Below are 23986 nucleotides of genomic sequence, written 5' to 3'. Positions count from 1 at the left end.
GAACAGGTAGAGAAATAGTGAACATCAGATAATAGAATCTCTAGCAACTTTTAAATGAACAAATAATTTATAAAGGGAGTGACTTTGGCTTCACACATGAGACCACAGCACACTATTACAAATATTTTAGAACCTTGAGGATGTTTTACTGCTGTGCCGTTATGAATTATTTACACAGCTCTTCCAAAATAGCTTAGTGAAAACTATCCATTCATCCATTTTCCAACCCGCTGAATCTGAACACACTGTCACGGGGGTCTGCTGGAGCCAATCCCAGCCAACACAGGGCACAAGGCAGGAACCAATCCCGGGCAGGGTGCCAACCCACCGCAGGACACACACAAACATACCCACACACCAAGCACACACTAGGGCCAATTTAGAATCGCCAATCCACCTAACCTGCATGTCTTTGGACTGTGGGAGGAAACCCATGCAGACACGGGGAGAACATGCAAACTCCACGCAGGGGCAGCGCTACCACTGCGCCACCGTGCCGCCTAGTGAAAACTATTAGGATCAAATTATTTAAAGAAGAATAGTTCAAATGGGCAGCAGTCATCACTAGGTAACAGAAATAACAGAGTAAATAAGGAACAGTCCTGCTAAAATGCTAATTTTGGGAGATTTGGGCTGAGGTTCAAACTGAGTGAACTGAACATATGAACAAAGATATAAAAAAGAACATTAAAACTTTTGAACGCTGGGACTGAACAGTTGAACAAAGATCAAGAACAACGAACTAGAACTCAGATGGCAGAGACTGGGCAGTGACTGGTGCAGTGGGCACGGAGGGCAGAGACTGGGTGGCGACCGGTGCCATGGGCACAGATTACAGAGACTGGGTGGTGACTGGTGCAGTGGGCACAGAGGACAGAGACTGGGTGGTGACCGGTGCTGTGGGCATGGAGGGAAGAGGCTGGGTGGTGACCGGTGCCATAGGCATGGAGGGCAGAGGGAGCACTTTAGGACCTTTACCACAATCTGACAAGTGCCTGAGGAACTGATCTTTATGAACTACTGTTTTCTGACAATAACAGCAATGGTAGTGGCCTGATCCCTGGCAGTTCAGTTAACACTTGTATATTTTAAAACCTGAAACAGTACAAAGAAAAAAAAGGTTAATATTCAGAATTATTTTGCTAAACATTTAAAACTTAACGAAAGAAATTCAGATAATCCTTAAATTTAATAGAGTTAAAACAAGCAAATCCTGTCCTACTATTCTTTTAAACAGAACAAACTAATTAAAGATTCTGTCAATGATGCTTTTAAAAATTTATGAAAATATACTATATGTTGCCTGTCAATTGTAGGCAATGTAATTCCACACTTACATTCTGAAAAATTAAAGTATTTGTAGTATGATCTTTGTCATATTCTACTAAATATTTTAAAAGAGAAAATTGTTAATACACAGTCATGAATTAATATAAAATTATTCAAAGCTAGCTTTTCAAAAGGTTAAAAAGTACACAGTATACTATTTTGTCAAATAAAATCATGTTGTTAAGGTGAATATCTAGCTGCATTAAAGTGTATTAAAAGTGTCAATTAATCAAAATTTACAAGTTACAAGATATCTTCTAGAGCACTTCACATACCTCCATGAACAACTACTGTCCTTTTGTGGCTCTGTAAGTGGCTGATGATGCCTACATGATCTGATCTTTTATAGCAAAACAGACAAGCAAACTCCTGAGCACCAAACACAACTGGAGGTTCCTCTGTGGTCTTCAATATACTTATGTGTCTCTGGTGAATATAAAATAAATATAAAGTTCTTAAAACTGACAAACATGCACGAGGACAATCACTTTATTTTATTTCAATTGAAAAAAAAACTTCAAAAGCAGTATTTTTGAAGAATGCAGGAGAGGTGGGCATGAAACATTTAATATTGTTTTAAGAGTTCAAACAAACTGTACTATCATTGAAAGAATTTTATAAAATAAATAATAATAATAATAATAATAATAACAACAATAACAACATGATTCTATCCTGGCTGTTCTTTTCCTCATTATTGTCTACAATCTAATTTGAACTTTCTTGAACTGAAGGAAATTGAATATTGCATTCACACTTGCCCTTTGTTTGTAGCTACTTATTAAAATGTTCAGTTATGTACTGTAAATATATATACAGAACTATGAAAAAAGATAATCTAAAGTGACCTAAGTATATTCAAACTTCAGACTACCAACATTACTATAATTGAAAAACCAGTTTATCCACTATTAACTGTATTTGTCTTAGAAAATTATGCAAACAATAAACTTTCTGTGGAACATTACCTTATAATGGCTCAATCTCTCTGTATTGTCTTTCTGAAATATATTTTGATATCTAAAATAACAGGTTACTGGTTACTGGTTTTGCTTCTGATTAACTTGCATATACGTGATATACAGGACAAATGGTGAATGATATTCTGCCAATTATAAGTACTTAATCACGGTCACTTATATTTGATTACAGTCCGTTACACTGCGCTATGGTTAATTATACTCAACAACGGTCAATTGCATATTATAACAATTGTTATAAAAAATTATTGACTGCTGAATCCGTCGATTTACTACTCAGAATCGAGTATTCCGATTAGCCCTGTAACAATTAGCTACACAAACCATTCTGTTTGTTGTTTAACTGTTAATACTTTCTTAGAGCGCTTAGTACTGCACGGAACCTGAAAGTTGATTCAACATCTTTATTACACTGTGGTATAATTCGTACCCTAGCAGTAAAGTATATTACCTAATACTAGTACAACTTGCAACAAACTCACTGCCATCTTAATTTCCAACACAAACTCTTCTTCTTTCCTCGAAACTCTTTTAGAAAGATATATTCTAAGTCCACCATTCCTCTGGACTCCGACAAAAACAATGATGACGTCTCGAAACTGACATCAGAGGGCGTTCCGTGACTAGTGCTGGGGGGCATTCCGTGATATGAAGGGCGTTCCGTGTCTAAATTCTTAGGTATTGCAGGCTGCAGCCAGACCCTTCTCCCTAATCCGGATAATTAACGAGCTCTGCACAACTGAACTACTACTACTGTTCTTACTGCGGCGGATGAAATATGTTGTTTAACATATGCACGTTAAAATGGTTTAATTGATACGAGAGTATCATTGTTGTATTCTCCTAATGAAGACGAAAAAATTATATTTATAGATGTATACTATATGACGTAAGGTTTTGAACAAAATTAAGTGTTCCATAAAAAGGTTGAACGATTTACCTAATCTTTTCATATATATATATATAAAGTTGATATATGACAATATATCTTTGACACTATGTATCAGACAAAGGAAATCACAGCAATCCACAAGAACAATAATTAATTCTCAGCAACTACCTGAATTGTAGCTTAACCATATCAACTGAAATGTGTAATGTCAATACGAATTACAAAATGTAACTAGAGAGTTAAGTGTCAGATAGACTCTCAAAATATAGAGGTCAATGCCTTTCAGTGTGCTGAGGCTTCACAAAGATTCAGTAACCAGTGACCATGTCTGCTCGAAGCCCTGTCATGATCCAGTTTCGGTACTACGCATGTCTGAGGCTTCAGTAGCCCCGTCATGATCTCATTAGTACGCATGTCTGAGGCTTCGGAGCCCCATTCGAAGCCCGTTATGACGCAATCTCAGTAGTACGCATGTCTGAGGCTTCAGTAGCCCCATCATGATCTCAGTAGTACGCATGTCTGAGGCTTCGGAGCCCCGTTCAAAGCCCGTCATGACGCAATCTCAGTACTCTGCACAAAGCTTCGACTCATTATTTATTCATCGAGCTCCTGTTTGAAGTACATATGGAATCAACAGAGTTAAAAAACTCAACAGAATTCCCATTGAAATTAAATTTTGTAGATGATCAATACATGTTAAATGATCGTGCCCGATAATACGTTGTGGCAAAAAATAAAATTATAAATTATACATCATACAAACACTGACTTGTTGAATGCATAATGCTGCAAAGAGCTTTAGCAATACAGGTGACGACACATCTCTCACTATAATACTCTCAGAAATATCCATTCTTCGCCTCATGCAACGTTTTCATACAACACTGAAGGTATGTCATATAGTATACATCTATATATAATTGTTTTCATCTTCAGTACATACATTCATGTATACATTAAAAAACATACATTATATACCATCCTCCTGAAAATAGTGGTGGTGCAGCGGTAGCGTTACCGCTTCATAATAAAACATACGTGGGTTCGGGTTCCACGTCCACCCCCTGTGAATTATGACCCAAAAGAGTCTGATTTTCTTTTTTTTTTTTTTATTAAACAGCAAATTCCAGCGTGGACCGGAAGCAAGCAAGGCGAGAACACTAGTAAAGATATATCAAATGGAAATGTGCATCTTGTTTTATGTCTATAACAAAAAATATATTTGAGTAACGATTTCAACTGTTTTTGTAGTTGTTGATGGCAGGTTTAGCAGTTTAAATTTTTAAATATTAAATTGATAAGGTGGAATGTGTTCTTACTTTGAGTGTTAATGTGTTAGTAACTGGGATTGTGCCTCTATTACTGGAAGATTGCTTAGGAATGATACAGACTGGACAACTATATGTTTTAGGAAATGTTTTATTATTGTACTGTTCTGTGACTAAAAAACTTTTTACTGATCACCTGTCCGGACCTTGAAGATGTGTTCACGAGGGAGGGATGCTGTTGTTAAAAGCAAATGTTTTTTCAACATCAGATCCAGATGTTTTTACCCGCTGCTTTTTGTTGCCTCAGCACTCAATCTCTAATGCCGACCTTGATATGTGCACTGCTCACATTGGAGTGCCCCGTGTGTGTCTGTGTGCCGGTGACTGATCTGCGCCGTGTCTCTCAGCCTCTCTGATGTGCTCTGGATTGACACCTTTGAATGTTTGGTGCAGCAGAGCAAATTCAACCTGATCTACCACAGTGGGTTTCTTATCACCTTATTCCAGCTTTTCTCAACCTTTAAGTATTTGCGACCCGAGTTTTCATAACAGTTTTAATCGCGCCAACCCTAACATTTTTTTGAAATGTAGATGCATATTTGATTATACCTACTTAACTTTTATCGACATTTATCTAACTCTATACAGTACAGTATTTATTGTTCTATTATCAGAATGTAGTTTAAGTTAATTTGTTTTGGTTCCAGCAGATGTTTTCTTTTTTTCACATCTTCGCGCCCCCTTTTTGTTACTTCACGCCCCACAGGTTGAGAACCACTGCCTTATTCAATGGAGGGGTTCATGGACGTCAAATGGCAATGAATAGAAATGGATTAATGTAAATAAGTGAGCTGCCATCTGCAATTAGACATCGCATTTTGATGGCGATTTTGGTGATTCCCGAACAGATCTCTTATGTGATCCTTCCACAGTATCTCTCAAAATTATTTAGTTCAAATTGGTTATAAAGATTTAAATTCTGATCATTTTTTTTATTATTGTTAATTTTGATGAGTCTTTAAGTCGGATCAAACGCGGGCTAGCACTATGCTCAGAATTTGAAAAGCAACTACCTTAGTTAGTTGAGCCATTGACAGCGTCATTTCTTTGTAGCTAATTCGTTACTTTTGTGCTCCACAAAATATTGTAAAGTATTAATAAATGAAATATTTCAATACTTGATCGAATAATAACAACTGATTTAAGGATTTCACCTTTTCTTTCTCAAATGTGCTTACCTATATCATTGCAAAGTACAGGGATAAACCTTTATTTTCCGTTTACTCCATTTTAATTAAGTCAAACCAAAGAAAACATTTAAGGCTATTAAATGTGATCTCAAGAAAAGATGAAGGTTAATTCTAATACTAATAACAGGAGCGATTATAATGATACAGTGCAAAAGTAAATACTAATTGAAAGAGCCGGGAATCCATGAGTGAGGCGTCTTATTTTGTTTAACTCTTGCTATCGTATATTGCATTCTGCTTGTCGGCGTTAGTTATATATATATTTATATTTTTTAGAGATCAGACACTATAAGTTGCTGACGAACCCTTCTCTTCGTTGTCAGTCTGTAGCAGCGAAAAAATAAAAGCAATAAGAGTTATAACAGACGTCATTGAAGTGGATCATGAGTTTGTGTAATGTTAATGAAAATAGCCAGGAGGGGTCACTAGAGAGGTGAGTGTCAAATGCTTCGAAGCTTCGATACGATTTCCGACACAATTGCTTCAAACGTTTTGATGCTTCATGAGGCTTCACTCCGCCCATCACTACTTCGATGAACAGTCAACGTAGCTTGGAGGTGCATGACATGCACATGACATTAACCTGACCTGCACTGCATGTGGCCTCTATGTTAGACGAATATAAATGACGCCATTTTTTCTGTCTTGTTGCGTCCGAGTTGGTGGGCGTGGCCCTGCGAATTGTCGTCGTATCCAATGGTCTTGGAGTTGGTGGGCGTGGCTCCTTCCTGCATGCGCCATAGGTGTCTCACTTGTTGGCGGCTTAGTGAATCCATGCCCCTTCCGGCGTGCTTTCCATGGTTGTATTGCCTTAGTGAATTATATATATAGATATTTTTGTGAACATTCTCAAAACTATTTTTTTATATACTGAAATTCTTCTGTTTTATATATTGTGAATTTTGTTTAATGTGAATGCAATCATTGTATCTTTTGTATATAGTTCCTGTTTGCCTGTTGTAGCCGGGGGGGGCTTTAATTAATGCAACACCCATAGGACACACATGCAGTGTACAGCAGACTCCTGGCAAAAGTTTGATGATGCCTTTGCAGGTAAGGCGCTTCTCAATACTCTCCGTCTCTCGTGTAAGCTGACAAGTTTTGAATTAGTGTTTTCTGTCTGAAACTGCATGGAAACATCACGTAATAGCGTTATTGATGTATTTTGATGTTCTGTCGTCACTTTTGGTCGGCAGAAATGGATTTTAAAAGTGTTTGGTTTAACGGAGATCCAGCCTCATTAGCATATTGTTTGCCTTGCTATAGGAGACTGAGAAAGCACCTGAAGTTGCGTGTGCTGACTGTGCCCCTTACTGCTTGTTTTGTAGAATAAATGGCACAATCCGAATACAGTATTGCTGTGTCTGTCTTCCCTTAAAGCATCAGCAACCATTCTAAAGTCACTACACATGGCAAAAGTATCGGCGCCGGGCAGAGACGGGTGAAAGCATAGTTCAACTACTGGGTCCAGCCCAGATAGAAAAGAATAGATATTATGTGAAAAGCATTGGGGAGGCCGTTCAGTTCCTTGCAGTCAATGAACTGGTTCTGCGTGGTCACAATCACGTAGGTGAGGAGGAGGGACTTTTCCTTAACTTCTTTGATTACACAATCAAAAAACATGCCAGACTTGCAGAAACTGTAAAATACATCCCAGACAACGCAAAATACACATCCAATGTAATTCAAAATGAAATAATTGAGACTCTTGCCAAAATGGTGGTAAAACATATCAGGACCAAATATGAAATATCCTGGACTTTGCATTAAAAGTGATGGTACCAGGGATCACTGTAACATTGAGAATTTGTCTGTAGTGATTAGATTCGTCCACAACTCCATCCCTGAATAACACCTGATTGGCTTAATTGAACTAAATAAGCTTCATGCTGAATATATTTGTAACCAAATTATGTCACATCTCTCTGAGCTAGGTTACAACCCATACAATTTAGTGTGTCAGTGTTTTGATGGTGCTTCTGTCATGTCTGGGGCAAGGCGTGGTGCCCAGGCTTTATTACAAAACAAAGTTGGTAAGTACATTCCATATGTACACTGCTACAACCACCAGCTCCATTTAGCGGTGATACATGCAATGGAATCAGAACCTCTGGCTAAGAAGTTCTTTGACTGGTCAAATTCATTGAACACATTTTGTCACAGACATTATGTTTCACACACATACGATACACCCACACTGAAAAGACTTCTAGAAATACGATGGACCAGTCATTATGATGTCACAAAGTCCATTGTCAACAATGAGGAAGCTTTAAGGGGGCTTCTCTCAGAGGTAGCAGAGGCTGACACTGCCCATTTTTAACATTTGCATATAGGCATGTGGTCTTTTGACCCAATTAAAAAAGCAGAATTTCTTCAATACAGGAAAATTCCCCCTTCATGTGCTTGGTGTGCTGAAACCAGCCAATGCAATTGAGCATTTCTTTCAGTGTGAAAGTAGGCCTACCAATTCGCTCAAAAGGAAATGGAAAATTAATTCACAGCTTGATGATAGTATTGTCGTGTCTACGCTTATTCATGTTTTTTTTTTTTTTTTTTTTACCAGCCTGTCAGTAACACAGATGACACATGCATATGTAATGTATGTGTAGCTGTGCTGTCATCATTCATGGCTTTTTTTTTTAAATATATATATATTTATTTTTCTTTTAAATAGGTTTGTTATAGTCACAGACAGGACCGTGGGAAAACAAAAACAAAAGAAAAAGGAAGAAAGTGGGGAAAGAGTCAGATGGTGGACAATGGAAGAAAAGATAAAAAGGAGGATAGAGAGAGAGGGGGAGACAAAACAAAACACGACAATCTGCTTCAATACCTGTTGAGAGGAGAAAAAAAAAACAGGCAAAAACACAGCAACCAACATCTGTATCAATCACAGTGATTAATAAATATTAAATGTTATTGAACAGCACATAGTACTAATATTACAAGATAGGATTAGAGGGAGCCACTAGGCAAGACAGTGTGTGTCTGTGATTACCTGATTATACACACGTGTTCACCTGTGTGCACACCCGTATATGTGAGCGCACTTGTATTCATAAGGTTCTTCCATGTAAATGTCTAATAGTGTAATAGTGTGTGTGGGAACAGCAGCCCGCTCCCCAGGACCCGAAGCAGATATGTAGGAGACCCGTGCCCCAGACATCCAGAGAAACTCCCTGACACAGGAGTCCTAGGTGGATCCACGCAGGGATGACTGCAGCCCCCACTCAGAAAAGAGCAGAGGAGAGCCCCGGAGAAAGGTCATCCAGCAGCCACTGTGCCAAAGCCCTGGGGGGCCATGGTGGCGAGCCCGCGGGCCCCGTCGGCAGTCGGATCCAAGAGCCCCCCGCCCACCAGCAGGGGCCTGACACTGCTGTGAGGTCCAGGTCCCGCCAAGCAATCGCCGGGAGTGAGCCAGCACCCACCCGTGTATCCAGCCCAGGACATTGAGAACCGCCAACACAACAGCGGTTGGGGGGATCATCCACCGGCAGGGAGTGGGGGATTGGAAGAGTAAGGCCCCTCCCTGAGGGAGCTTGCGATGTTTTGAGTGAGGTGGAGTCTAAGATCTGACCTGACACAAAGACATAGACATACAGGCACACGTATACACAAGCATACGTTCCCACCTTCATGTGCACGTATACAATCGCTCACACACTCATCCAACATGGAGACATACAAAAATGAACACTGTACACACACTCCCACTCCCCATGTATACTTTACCTCTGGGGTGTAGACCAGGAGGACCGCCCCAGCTCCCGCAGTAGTCCGGAGGCCCACCAGCCCAGAACCTGACTCGACGGCCAGCTCCTCCTCTCAGCCCCCAGCCCCAGCCGGCGAACAGAAAGAGCGGGCCCGCCTCTCCGCTCTAATATGATGTTGGTGAGTGTTGTTCTGAAGTGCTTTTAAAACAGGAGGAGGATATGGCTCTGAACACCTCTCCTCCCGAGAACCCTCACTGTCTATGTGTGATTTAAAATTGAGAAGTAGACACTGGCCAGAGGTAAGGATGAATGAACAGACCGCCCTCTTGACACCATTCAGTGTGTCCACCCCCAAGGCCCTATATGTATGTGTCATGAAAGGGTAGGTAATGGGAATGTCTAATTTGTGAATTAAAATAGAGATACAGGTGGTCACTAGGGGACAAAGGAGGAATACCTCCCTGCACCCCAGCAACTCACCTGCACCTCCAGGCCCTACATGAGTGTTGGTGTGATGGAGCGGGAGAAGGGGAGCATTAAGGGATGGGAAGGAAAGGAAGAATGGGGGGGAATGCCACCCCCACCCCGGTGCCAGCTCCCCTGCTGACCCCCATAGGCACCCCCGCTCCCCAGAAACCATCCAGGGCAGGGGGCCCAGGCCCAGAGACCAGGGCCCACGCCAGCGGTACCACCAGGCGACCCGGAGAACGGCGCAGCCCTCCGGCCCCCACCACCATGCAAAAACTATGCCCATCCCAACATTCAGTCAACTCCCAAACTACATATGACAATAGAAACCCAGGCGAGTCCATCCTCCACCTCTGTTGGCTCCCCCCGCCTGCAGAGTGGGCACCTCATAAGCAGGGACCACCTGCAGACAGATGGCAACAACTTCCCCGCCAGCTAACGAGGCCCCCAGTTCCGCCGATGCGCTGAGAGCCCCCGCGCCAGGGCCGGGCCCAAGTATATTCACTGACCCACAACCCCGGCGACACACCCCACAGGACCCAAGCCCCCCCGCCCCAGCCAGAACCCCAGCCCAGAGGCGGAGCAGCCCCAGAACCCCAGGCCGCCCGGAGCCTCCCGGGTGCGGCGGCTACCAGGCTGGCAGCCCGTCCACCAGCACAGGCTCCGCCAGTGCGAAGCATGCAGCTACCAGAGGCGCACCATCCAAGAGCCCCTATGCCCGTCCAGGCCAGGACCACAGCCCCAGCGCTGACACCCCAAGAAACCTGCCCCCGTGAGCCCCCAGATGCCCCAGGCCTGTATGTCCCCCCCACATCAACAACAAAGACTAAAGTGGGACAGAGCCGCGATCCCCACCCCCACTAAGTAATGGAACCGATCAAAGGAGCCCAGGGAGATTGTGGTGGCAGAAGCTGTATCAAGACTAATATAGTCCAACAAACGGTCTCTATATTGGTTGATATTAAGATTGTTTTATTTTTCCAGTTCATGAGAACAGTCTTCTTAGCAATGCATAAGGCGATATAAGCCATATGGATTGTATTAATCTCCATGGTGACACAGTCTAGGTCGCCCAACAAGCAGACTGAAGAAGAGGTTGGAATGGTGCATTTCAGACACTTTGATAAGTCTTCACAAATCCTGTTCCAGAACCTCTGAACAGGTGGACAGAACCAAAGAGTGTGGATGTAGATGTCAGGTGTGTCGCCTTGACAGTGAGAGCAGTTGTTAGAAGACATATAACCCATCCTGAACATCCGTTGACCTGTATAGTGCACTCTATGTAGGATTTTGTATTGTATTAATTGTAAACTGGGATTTCTAATCAGTTTAAAGACTTTTAAACTTATCTGGACCAGAAATTATGGTCCCAGCTGATTGATAAATCTGCCTCCCATTTCAATAGGAAGGGATACCGATTCATCTATTTTGGAGAGTGTCCTGTATATTTTAGACAGTAATTTAGGGGGTTTGAAATTTAATAGTTCTGCCACACCTGATGGTATTTGCAATTGATTTGATTAAACTTATATTTCCTTTTACTATAGATTTTACTTGTTGATATTCTAAAATCTATTCTTGTTAATCCCATATTGTTTTACTAATCTGTCAAACGAAATAAAGTCTGTTCCTTCGAATATATGTTCTAAGTACTTAATACCTTTACAACTCCAATCTGGGAAGTTTATCATATTATTGTTTTGTAGTAGGTCAGGGTTGTTCCAGATGGGGGTGCGTTTGCATGGGATTAATGAAGACTTAGTCAATTTTAGAAACTCCCACCAAGCCATCAGAGAGGAGCTGATGCTGATGCTTTTGAAACATATGTGTCGTTTAATGTTTATGCTAAAGAATGGCAGATCAGAGATCTCTATCTTATTGCATAGTGCCTTTTCTATGTCTAGCCAAGGTTCATCTAAGAGGGTATGTTTAAACCACCCTGAGATGTGCTGAAGCCTGTTGGCTAAGAAATAGTGGTTAAAGTTAGGCAAATCTAGTCCTCCTTTATCTTTAGTCTTTTGTAGTGTTTTTAAGCTAATACGAGGGGGGTTTATCTTTCCAAAGGAATTTAGAGATGGAGGAGTCCAGAGATCTAAACCAGTCCGGTGTTGGTTTGCTTGGGATCATTGCAAATACATAATTAATTCTTGGTAAAATCATCATTTTTATTGAGGCTACTCTTCCCATGAGTGATATGGGTAGAGACTTCCATCTAGCCAAATCATCTTCCACCTTCTTTAAGAGTGGGATGTGGTTTAATTTAGTTAAATCCGCTAGCCTAGGTGAAATATTAATACCTAAATATTTAATACTAGCAAAATACCCGCGCTTCGCAGCGGAGAAGTAGTGTGTTAAAGAAGCAATGAAAAAGAAAAGGAAACATTTTGAAAATAACGTAACATGATTGTCAATGTAATTGTTTTGTCACTATTGTGAGTGATGAGTGTTGTTGTCATATATATATTGTAACAACCCGGCAGCAAGCGCTGGCGGAGTGACGCCTCATGGGTAATTTATGTAAATAGTTTGCGGGGAAATTATGGGTAATTTATAAAAAGCTTATTGTATGTCGGAATTTACGTATTGTCATTTGTGTTGTAAATAATGGTGTGTTTGTATTTAATTGGTTGGGTGGGTTTGGGTTATCGCCGTCCGGGGGTTATTTATTTTGTAAAAGTACCAATTTATTGAAATGTGTCTTCGTGCTTGACCTTGGCAATGGCCGCGCAATAATGTTGAGCTTTTGTTTCTGACTATCTTCTGTAATAAAAGATACAACAGGACAGAGCTGTTTATTTGCTAAGATGTTATCTAAGCAAACTACCGAGACACTCGGAGTCGTGCGGTGTATGGGGCACGAGTGTTCTCTTTCTTAAAGAGCTGGGTGCAGTTGCGTGCATGGCGCTGGCAAGCCGCTAGCCGACAGCCGGAGAGGTGCACGGCAGAGTTCGGCTCGAAATCTTAAAAGACTCCTCCACGGGTCGCTACATTGGTGTCAGAAGTGGGAGACCAGGCTGTTAAGAAGACGCCGTCATGGAACAGAGTCTTGAAGAAATAGAGCGTGCCATCTCGGAAAATAGCGTTATGTTGGAGCGCCTGATCAGCAGAACTGCACGGAGAAAAAGGACAAACTGGCCTGAGGGTGCCAGTATTCCCCGGACAGTGTTGCGATCTTCTAGGCACGGCGGAATGAACCTGTAGCTGCCGCGACACCCCAAATCACCAGTCGGCCGGTCCTCCCCACGGTCACCCGCTAAGCTGCCACGATACAGCGGGTTGGCGCCCTAGAGCCATACCTTGCACAAGTGGATCTGGCTGCTCTTCACAATGGTTGGAGCTGCGAGGAAGCTGCAACACACTTGGCCCTTGCCTTGGAGGGTCCCGCACTTCAGGTACTCATCGACCTGCCGCCTGAGGAGTGTCGTGATCTTCAGGCCCTCACCGATGCTCTCACCCGTCGTTTGGACAGAGAACCTCAGCGGAACACAACAGGGAGGAGCTGACAAACCGACATCGGCGTGAAGGTGAGAGTGTGGGAGCATTTGCAGCTGACATCAGGGTCTATGTACGGAAAGGTTACCCTACTTTCTCGACAGCAGCAAGGGAAGAACTCAGTGTTCATGCTTTCCTGCGGGGCCTTACACCAGAGCGTCTCCGTCCAGCATGTCTGTCTGCTGTCGCCCAGACATTTGAGTGAGGCACTACGGGAGGCTGAACGGGCTGAAGAGGTACTACAGCTTGGGTCTCCGGCACGTCAATCATCACGCCCAAGCCGCTAACGAGCAGTTGGCGAGTGGTAGAAAGGGACCAACCTGAGGGTGTGGAGGTCAGTCGCGCCCAGCCATCATCATCCCTCCGCAATGACTGCCCTAAAGTGGGGCTGTGGGTTTTCAGGTGGACTGTACCTAGACTGCATTATAGACGGACGGCCATGCAGTGCCTTAGTGGACACGGGGTCCACTATTTGTCTATTACAGAGAGGAGTGTTGCCCGAAACAGCTGGTCCTCTTCCAAAAGACTGGACTCCTTCTAACATCGAACTGCGCGGTTACGGGTGAGCGGACAAAAATGCCGGAAAGAAACTATTGACTGTAGTAGTAGGGACGAGCCAGACCAGCCACGAATTCTGGCTCATGGACATTAAAGACAAATGCATAATTGGGTTAGACTTGCTGGCCCACTGGGGAGCATGTGTTGATGTGTCCAGGGCCATCCTCTGCGTAGGTAATGAGACTGTGTCGCTCCAATCGGGCTGGAATCATCCTGGAAGGGCTGTTAGCTTGGATTTGCCTGGACACCACGGCTCACCGGCTCCCGACCGTTGTTCGGAAGATGCAGGGACTGAAGAGGACCCCCAGGAGAGTATTGCAGCTCAGACCAGTGCTCCCCAACGGTTTTCCTCACACGACCACCCATCCACTGAGGCGGTTGCTGCTGTGGAGGAATTGGGCCATCGAAGTGGTGAACAGCTGAGCACGCCACAGCAGGAGCAACTCCAGAAAGTATTGAGCGACTTTGTGGACATTTTGCGGCTCGAGAAGAGGACTGCACCAGAACCTCGTTAGTCAAACACCACATTGACACTGGCCACGCCGCCCCCATTCGGTTGCGCCCCCACAGATTGCCTCTTGCAAAACGCCAAGCTGCCGAAGAATTGATTCGCGAGATGGTAACCAACGACATCATTGAGCCTTCTGACAGTCCTGGGCGCACCCATGGTCATGGTGCGGAAGAAAACGGGGTTGGCGCCTTGTGTGGACTTTCGTAAATTAAATGCAGTCACTGAAAAGACTCTTACCCATTGCCTCGCATCGATGATGCATTGGACTATGTGGCTGGATCCCGTTGGTTCAGCACTTTGGACTTGCGCAGTGGATATTGGCAGGTAGAACTGGCAGCAGAGGACCGACCCAAAACTGCATTCACCATCGGACAAGGGCTGTGGCAGTTTAAGGTAATGCCGTTTGGACTTTGTAATGCGCCGGCCACGTTTGAAAGACTAATGGAGCGGGTCCTAAAGACATTCCCCGAACCCGTTGTGTGGTCTATTTAGATGACCTGCTGATTCATGCCAGAGACTTTGACCAGGCGGTGCACAATTTAAGGGAGGTCCTGACCGCCATTCAGTAGCGCCGGGTTGCGGTTAAACCCTGAGAAATGCAATCTTCTCGCCCGACAGACTCAGTTTCTAGGGCACGTAATCAGCGAGTGGGGTGGCTACAGACCCGCGAAGGTGACTGCCGTGAGCAACTGGCCCCACCAGCCAATATCACTGAACTGCGGAGCTTTTGGGTTTAGCCTCCTACTACGAAGATTCGTAAAAAACTTTGCGACCATTGCCAGCCCTTTGCACCGACTAACGAGTAAGGGCCAACAGTTTGGGTGGACGGAGGATTGCACAGCCGCCTTCCAACAGTTAAAGGCTGCCCTCGTCAGCGCCGTCCTGGCGTACCCTGACCCCAACCAACCTTTTGTGGTGGACACTGACGCTAGCAATGTGGGGATTGGGGCCGTGCTCTCACAGAAGGGGGAGGCTGGAGAAAGAGTGATAGCTTATTACAGCTGCAGCCTCAGTCGACGGAGAGGAATTACTGTGTCACTCGGCGGGAACTGTTGGCAGTGATCCTAGCGGGACGGCACTTTCGGCCCTACCTATTGGGCACTAGGTTCACACTGCGGACTGACCATGCTAGCCTCACCTGGATGTTGAATTTCAGGCAACCAGAGGGCCAGGTGGCAAGGTGGATGGAGATTCTACAAGAATATGACTTTGAGATACAGCACCGACCGGGACGGCAGCATGCCAACGCTGATGCCCTCTCCAGGCGTCCATGCCTCAGCAATGAATGTCGATATTGCCGCCGACAGGAAGAAAGGGGGCTGGGGCCATCGTCCGCATCCGCAAGGATAGATGACACTGTTGGAGTAGGGGAGCCGTACACTATTGACCAATTGAGGCAGTTACAGGCGAACGATCAAGCACTAGAAAAGGTAAAGGGCTGGTTGGAGACACAAGAACGTCCCGACTGGCAAACCGTGTCGTCACAGGGGCCTGAACTCAAAATACTCCACTCTCAGTTGGGCAACTTGGAGTTGCGATGGCGTAATCTACAGGCGGTGGCACGCACCGGGGAGGAATTGACCGGCTACAACTCTGGTTCCCCAGGCTTTGCGCGCGAGGTCCTCCGATGGGTCCACGGAGCGGCTGGATCCGGACATTACGGAACGCTAAGACAGTCGTCGACTACGGCAGCGGTTTTATTGGCCGGTGTCGGCAAGACGCAGAGCTACACGTCCACTGCTGTGACGTCTGCACTGCACAAAAAGGACCTGGTCAACGTTCTCACGCGCCATTGCAACGATACCTGGTCGGGCACCCATGGAGAGAATTGGCGTGGACATACTGGGTCCTTTTCCTGTAACGGAAGCCGGAAATCGCTACGTTTTGGTAGCAATGGACTACTTTACCAAATGGCCAGAGGCGTATGCAGTTCCGGATCAGAGTGCCCCACAGCTGCCCAAAAACTCGTGGATGAAATGTTCACTCGATTTGGAGTTGCGGACGAGCTCCACAGCGATCAGGGGCGGAACTTTGAGAGCCGTTTGTTCAGGAGGTGTGTCAGCGACTGGGGTGAAAAGACCGGACCACCCCTTCACCCACAAAGTGATGGATTGGTCGGTCGATTTAATCGCACCCTGGCCACTCAACTGGCAATTCTGACCAGTCAACACCAGCGGGACTGGGACCAACATTTGCCTTTGGTCCTATGGGCATATCGGACAGCAGTGCAGGAGTCGAGCCAATGCACGCCAGCGGGCTGATGTTTGGAAGGGAACTTGCGCGCCGGTGGATTTAGTGTTTGGCTCACCCCCTGAGCCTGAGATTATTGGTGGGCCCGAAATGGATTATTTTAGACGGCTAAAAGAGCGGCTGGACACCGTTCATCGACTGGCCAGGGAGGCCCTGGAGGGAGCTGGAGCACGCCAAAAACGGGCTTATGACTCGCGGGCTCATGGCCCGGCGCTGAAGCCAGGGGACAAAGTGTGGGTATTTTGCCCGCGGAAACGGGATTGTCCCCAAAACTAGCCCACCATTGGCAAGGACCGGGAGAAATATTGGACAAAATATCGGAGGTAGTTTTCCGAGTCCGAATGCCTGGACGAGGCAGGCGGGTGGTGCTGCACAAGGACCGTTTAGCACCATACCACCCACTGGCCCCAGAGCAACAACAACTCGAAAATATAAGCGGTTCTCCAACCTCCACCCCCGGCACCGAGTCAGACAGTGACAGGACTGAGCCCGACACCAGTGATGGCACCTCCGGCAGGACAAAGCGTGTCCGTCGACGGCCAGGACATTTACGTGATTTTATCTGTGATGAGTAGGGTTGTGGGGACACTAACCCTCTTAGGAGGGGGCTGTGTAACAACCCGGCAGCAAGCGCTGGCGGAGTGACGCCTCATGGGTAATTTATGTAAATAGTTTGGGGAAATTATGGGTAATTTATAAAAAGCTTATTGTATGTCGGAATTTACGTATTGTCATTTGTGTTGTAAATAATGGTGTGTTTGTATTTAATTGGTTGGGTGGGTTTGGGTTATCGCCGTCCGGGGGTTATTTATTTTGTAAAAAGTACCAATTTATTGAAATGTGTCTTCGTGCTTGACCTTGGCAATGGCCGCAATAATGTTGAGCTTTTGTTTCTGACTATCTTCTGTAATAAAAAGATACAACAGGACAGAGCTGTTTATTTGCTAAGATGTTATCTAAGCAAACTACCGAGACACTCGAGTCGTGCGGTGTATGGGGCACGAGTGTTCTCTTTCTTAAAGAGCTGGGTGCAGTTGCGTGCATGACGCTGGCAAGCCGCTAGCCGACAGCTTCGGAGAGGTGCACGGCAGAGTTCGGCTCGAAATCTTAAAAGACTCCTCCACGGGTCGCTACAATATATATATTTACACACACATACATAAACATATATATATATATATCTATACATATACACATATATATATATACATATATATATCTACATATATACACATACATATACACACACAAATACATATATATATACATACATACACACACAAATACATATATATATACATACACACACACACATATATAAACATATATATACATATACATACATATCTACATATATACACACACAGCTATTTCGTATCAGTGCAATACGCTGCTTGTTAAAACGGATAACTCCCGCTCTTACGTGCAAGTCTGCGTGGATATTATGAACATAATGAATGCATAAGGTTCGAGCCGCATGTAGACGGACTTTTTTTGTTCTTCGAAGTCACCAAAGCGCCGTGCAAACTCAGTGCGCTCAGTTTATCAGCAAAGTGCGTATTTGGGAACACCGTAGTGACGACTTGGTTCAACATTACTTGGCAACAGGGAAAGTGAGGCAAGGTGCACTGGTGCATTTGTGTCTCCCATAAAAGCAGCTTCACTTGAAATCACTTTGTGATTGTGCACGGGTTAAAACGTCCGCTGAAGTGTCAGATTCTTATTTAATTATGCTGCTTTCTGTATCTTCTGCATTGCATTCAGGTTAACCTGATGTTTTGTCTCATAGTGCCGTCTTAGATTAAATTCTGTAATTACAGCCACATTAGCTCCACAAATGAGACACACGGGTTTAGTAAACATATACTCAGCCTCCCATCGGTTTTTAAAGGCTCTATTTTCATAATCAACTTTTCTCTCCAGCATCGTGTGAGCTAGCTTGGCAATAACTTGATTAACTCGGTAAGTGTTCGGCAAGGCAGCTGAAGCGCTGCATTATGGGATCTGTAGTTTATTGTGTTACCAGCTTCATATACCCGGGCTTTAATAACAATAATACAGTATATAAAATGATCTCGCGGGCCGGATATAATTACACGCCGGGCCGGATGTGGCCCGCGGCCCTTGAGTTTGACACATATGGACTAAATAGAACTTGAAAAGATATATTTTTTCAAATGTGATCGCGCAATTCAGATAGAGTTGACGCGCACTACAGCCTGCATGCCTCAATAAGTCATCCTCCCCTCGCTCTTACTTTTTACCGTTCATCTAATGAATACACTGAGTATGGCTTTACCAAAACAATCATTGATGGCGAATTAAGTATCCATTATTCGAGTATGTAGATCGGGTTATATATATATACATATATATATATATACCCGCGTATCGCAGCGGAGAAGTAGTGTGTTAAAAAGCTATGAAAAAGAAAACGGAACATTTTAAAAATAACGTAACATGACTGTCAATATACAGTATTTGTTTTGTGAGTGTTACTGAGTGTTGCTGTCATCAAGGATTTGATTATCATTATTTCTTTCAATCAGGTTCGTATTTGTAGGTTGTGTTGTGTTCAAGTTACATTCCGTGTTTGTCAATCGTTGTAAAGATGACAGGTTTCATTCATCGATTCGTTTCTTACTGCATCAATAAACAGCTCGTCTTCTTTATCTGAGACCTGACACACTGCATGCACGGTATTTTTTACACTGTCTTCCTTTAGCGGGACATTGACTTTTTCCAACGTGTGCTTTGTTTTGGATTTATGAATATGCTTGTATGTATGTGACGCTTCATATTTTTTGCTGCCTTTTCAATTGTGTAATTCGGTTTTTGTTCAGGCTCTTTGGAACTGTTGCTTTTTATCTGTGCACTGCCTCAGTTCACGTGAGCCGTTCGGTGTACATGCATCGAAGTTTCCCAGCTGTGCTGGTGCCATCTCGTGCTATGTCCATGGCTGTATTTAATGTTACCTTAGTCCTGGCACTTAAAACTTTCTGTCGCAGTTTCGCTGAGTTTGTACCAAACACCACCCTGACCATCTCATCTTCCTCTGCATAAGCACAGTCCTTAACCCGTGAATATTTAGTGGGAGTTTGCTATTGGATTGCCGCGGACGGACGGCCTTATATGGGCAGGCACTAAATTACAAACGCCAGCGACAGCCTGTCTATGAACTTAATTTAAAGTGTAGGTTTACATCGTGCTTTGTTTCAGTAGCAGAACTCATGAATATGGTTGTATATGTCACTCGCTCGCTTCTTATTGTTTCGCTGCCTTCTCAATTATATAATGCATGTTTTCTTCAGCGCTTTTTTTAGGTCTTCCTGGTTTTCTATGGACTGCGTGATTACGTGGGAGGCGTGATGATGTCACACGAAACTCCGCCCCCACGGCGTTGAAGCTCATCTCCATTACAGTAAATGGAGAAAAACTGCTTCCAGTTATGACCATTACGCGTAGAATTTCGATATAAAACCTGCCCAACTTTTGTAAGGAAGCTGTAAGGAATGAACCTGCCAAATTTCAGCCTTCCACCCACACGGGAAGTTGGAGAATTAGTGATGAGTCAGTGAGTGAGTGAGTGAGTGAGTGAGTGAGTGAGTGAGTGAGGGCTTTGCCTTTTATTAGTATAGATTTCCAGATTGAAGTGCAGTGGAAGAAGAGTTCTGGAAGGAGCAGTTAATTGGAAGAACTGTAGATTTTAACCAGTTTATCGAATAATCTGAGACACTTGAGAAAGAATTTATTAATGTGATTACCTCAGAGAGCGTGGTTTGTGAATGTTGGAGAAAAAGTAACACATCATCTGCGTAAAGACTGATTTTATGTTCTATATTTTTACATTTAATGCCTTTAATCATTGCCGCCTGTCTAATCGCTGCTGCTAGTGGTTCAATAAAAATTGCAAACAATGAGGGAGAGAGAGGGCATCCCTGCCTGGTGCCCCTCTTGAGACAGAAGCTGGAAGATGATTGGTCATTTGTCCTGACGCATGCTGTTGGAGCATTATATATTATTTTTAACCAATTTAAGAAAGAGTTTCCAAAACCAAATTTTGTAAAGTTGCAAATAGAAAATTCCAGTTGACTCTATCAAATGCTTTTTCTGCATCTAGAGATAATATTGTAGTTTGAAGGTTTTTATTATACGAATAGTCGATCAAATTAAGTAATCTACATGTATTTGTTGAGGAGTGCCTCCCTTTTATAAAACCAGTTTGATCAGGATGAATTATGTGAGGCATTATCTTCTCTATTCTTTTTGACAGAGCTTTGCAGATTATTTTAAGGTCAACGTTAATAAGGGATATTGGTCAATAGCTGGTAGGTAATAGTGGGTCTTTTCCTGGTTTTAGCAAGAGATTAATGCTGGCAGAATTCATATTTGGTGGTAGAATGCCATCCCTCTTGGCTTCTTGCAGCATCCTGTAGAATATTGGTGCCAGAATTGTCCAGAATTCTTTATAGAATTCTGCTGGAAAACCATCTGGACCTGGAGCCTTTGTATTGGGCATACTATTCAGGGCTTCCTGGAGTTCATCTGAGGTCAGAGGTGAATCCAATGCCATTGCTTGTAAATCTGATAATTTTGGAATAGTTATATTATCAAGAAACTGGTCAATTTCATATTTAGATGGGTTTATCTGTGGTGAATATAAAGATTTGTAAAAGTCCCTGAAAGTGATGTTAATTCCTTCAGGGTCATATACTGTTTCCCCAGATAAATCTTTAACAGCACATATAGTTGTTTTTTCTTTATTTATTTTTAACTGATTAGCTAGAAATTTACCTGACTTATTACTATGTTCGAAGTTTTGCCACCGAAGTCTTTGTGCTAAGAATTGAGTTTTTTTATTGATAATTTCATTTAATTCTAGTTTTGCTTTACATATTTTGTTCAGCATTTCCCGTTTCTGAGAGGATACGTAGGCTTCTTCTAAGAATTTGATGGTTTCTTCCAATTCCTGAATACGTTTACTTTCTCTTTTCTTTTTATGTGATGAGAATGAAATTATTCTACCTCTCATCACAGCTTTGCCTGCTTCCCAGAGAACTGATGCTGATGTTCCAGGCAGGTCATTATAGTCTAAATACAGAGCCCACTCTTTTTTGAAATAGTTAATAAAATCTACATCTTTAAGCAATGATGTATTAAATCTCCAGTTTTACTTGGTGGAATGGCCTTCTTATTTATTAGAGTTAGAGATACAGGAGCATGATCGCTGATAGCTATAGTGTGTATCTCTGTGTCTGAAATGTCACTCAGCAGTGAGCTGCTGACTAAGAAATAATCCAGACGAGAGTAAGAGTGATGGACATGTGAGAAGAAAGTATATTCCCTACGGTTGGGGTGAAGAGAACGCCATGCATCGCAAAGTCCATAGTCGCTCATGTACTGTTTAAATATATTAATAGATTCCCAATTGCGCTGAGTTCCAACTGTACTGAGCCTGTCCATTTCTTTATGTAGCCCAAAGTTGAGGTCACCCCCAAGAACAAGTGCGCAATCTAGGTGTTCAGAGAGTGCAGTGAAAAAAGCGTGGAAAAATGAGGGATCATCAACATTTGGACCATATATACTGACAATACATAATTTTTTGTTAAGAATAGATAATTTAATGATTAGAAATCTACCCTCTGGATCTGTGACTGTGTTGAGTACTTTGAAATTAACATTTTTATGTATTAAGATTGCTACCCCCCTTTGCCTAGAGTTATAGCAGGCTGAGAACACATTAGGAAACTCAGGTGTTTTAAGTTCATCTGCAGCTGAGGTAGGTCTATGAGTCTCTTGTAATAAAGCAACGTCTGCCTGTAGGTTTCTAAGTTGGCTAAACATTTTTAACCTCTTCTCTCTGGAGCCAGCTCCATTCACATTCCATGTGACGAACCTTAGGCTTGCCCATAGATGTGTGTGTGTAGCTAATGTTGCACGCTGCGTGTGATGTTCAACTGAATGAGATATGAGCGAGTGTGCGTGTATGTCCTGTATGATTGTGTGCGCTGTGAGGTCGGAGTGGATGCGTTGACGCTGGGTGTATATGTTCGTGGTCGTGCCTTGCAGATTTGTAAATACATAGGATGTTGTGTGTGACTGAGTAGGAAATCAGGTGATCGGTGCAGTGAAAGAAAGGAGAAGTAAGAGGAACGTACAAAGGGGCAAGTGGGGAATGATGAAGGAAAAAAAAAACTAGAAAGAAACGAAAACATCATTATTATCAGCACTTGAACGCTGTGGAGACTGACGGTAATGTATCGCAGTAACTTAGCGAAATGACATGGATAAACTAGATTAGCGTAATAGAAGGAGAGGAGTAAAAAGAAATTATACTAATAATAATACTAATAATTATAATAATAATAATAATAATAATAATAGTATATCTTATCTGGACTGGTGTTAATATAACCAGGGAGTGGTGTTGAGGTCGCGGTAGAGCTGCCCGTCCACGTAGAGCCGGTCCACGGCGATGACAGCTCGGGAGCCCTTCTGGATGAAGCTGCGTCGGATCGGGAACAGAACTCTGCGTCGCTCCAGGATCTCGCTGGGGAACTGATCGCTTTACACTAAAGTCTGTTCCTTTCAGCTCCCTGCCGCGGCTCTTCACCTGCTCCTTCTGCTTGAAATATCCAAATTTAGCCACGATTGGACGCGGCCTCTGGGCTCCAGGCCTCTTGGCTCCCAGCCGATGGATTCTTTCGAAGCGGATTTTTTTTCATGGAGTCCTCCTGTATTTTCAGGTGAGTCTTGATAAAGGTTTTAACCGTAGCTTCTGTGTCCTCTTCAGCAGATTCGGGGATACCTGAAAACACCAGATTATCTCTCATACTGCGGGCCTGGAGATCTATAATAGTCTCTTTAATTTTTTTATTTTCTTCATTCAGATGAGTCATATGCTCAGTTAGAGACTTGACCGAGTCCCGTAGTGAAGCGTTTTCTGCAGCCAGTGTTTCCACCTGCTGCTGGCTGAATTCCAATGATTCCCTCAGGGATTTGAATTCACGATGTAAGATCTTGACCAGAGACAACCTTGCGTCGAAGCTGGACAACCGTTGGTCGATTGAATCCAGAATGTCGGCAAAGTCTTTACCCGTCGGGGATGTTGATCCAGGGAGTCTGCTGGACGAGTTCTTTTGGAGGACGGGGTCCCGTCTTTGGCTGGGGATGATGTATTTTGGTGTTTTTTCATGACTATAGCCTCGAAGTATCTGTCAATGTATTCCTGGAGAGTTTCCAAATTCTCCTCGCTGTTCATTCAAAATTTTT

At 43.5% G+C, this 23986-nt stretch overlaps 1 long non-coding RNA gene across 1 annotated transcript; it reads right to left on the bottom strand.

The window, feature by feature from the left end:
- Positions 1–1028: 1028 nt before the first annotated feature.
- On the bottom strand, positions 1029–1662 carry LOC120533625. The gene is made up of 2 exons (XR_005634578.1): positions 1605–1662; positions 1029–1095 (listed from the first exon to the last, which is right to left on the bottom strand). It is a non-coding gene; the product is annotated as an uncharacterized LOC120533625 (long non-coding RNA).
- Between the last annotated feature and the right edge of the window lie 22324 nt (positions 1663–23986).

Source organism: Polypterus senegalus, chromosome 8, assembly GCF_016835505.1.
Source record: "Polypterus senegalus isolate Bchr_013 chromosome 8, ASM1683550v1, whole genome shotgun sequence".
Taxonomy (NCBI): Eukaryota; Metazoa; Chordata; class Cladistia; order Polypteriformes; family Polypteridae; genus Polypterus; species Polypterus senegalus.
Note: the sequence above shows the minus strand (reverse complement) of the source record. Positions and strands in the feature narration are given on the sequence as shown.